This window comes from Penaeus monodon, chromosome 32 (assembly GCF_015228065.2).
Source record: "Penaeus monodon isolate SGIC_2016 chromosome 32, NSTDA_Pmon_1, whole genome shotgun sequence".
Classification (NCBI taxonomy): Eukaryota; Metazoa; Arthropoda; class Malacostraca; order Decapoda; family Penaeidae; genus Penaeus; species Penaeus monodon.
In genome coordinates this window covers 3,611,229-3,611,805 of record NC_051417.1, presented here as the reverse complement: position 1 = coordinate 3,611,805, position 577 = coordinate 3,611,229, and positions in this window count along the sequence as shown.

Genomic DNA, 577 nt, shown 5'->3' with positions numbered 1-577 from the left:
AATGAACAAACGAGATTTGTTGAAAGTCATTCCTGAAAAGGAGATGCATTTCCGTTGTGCTTTTAGCCAAGTTTCGCGCGCTTTATTGTATACTGTTCCATTCTTTCCCTATCAGCGTTTCCACATTTAATGAACCAGTCTTAGTGATAAGTGATACAAAGATGCTTGGTGGGGGTGAAGTACATCGGGCGCGACTGCGAAACTAATTCATGAAAAAATCTTACAAAACTGATTATATCCCTGATCGAAGACAGAGATTAGCCATTTGGTGATACTAATCTATACTTATGGCATATTTTGTTTTGCTATAACGTATCTTATCCAGGTCAAAATATGTGTTTTTGATACCACGTCTGATACAGAACTCTGCCCGAGTTCGAAAAACTCGCGTTAGTATCCGTCTTCCTGTTGCAGCGTCCTTCAGCCACAGTGGCAGACACCAGGACGAGTCGGCCTCAGTCGGCACCAGCGGGTCATCTTCAAAGCCGGGCGAGGCTCGCTATGCCATACTGGCTTTTTCCTTATCCTTAATGTTTCATTAATCCTGTTGACCGAGTGTGTGCTTTTGTTCAGTAAG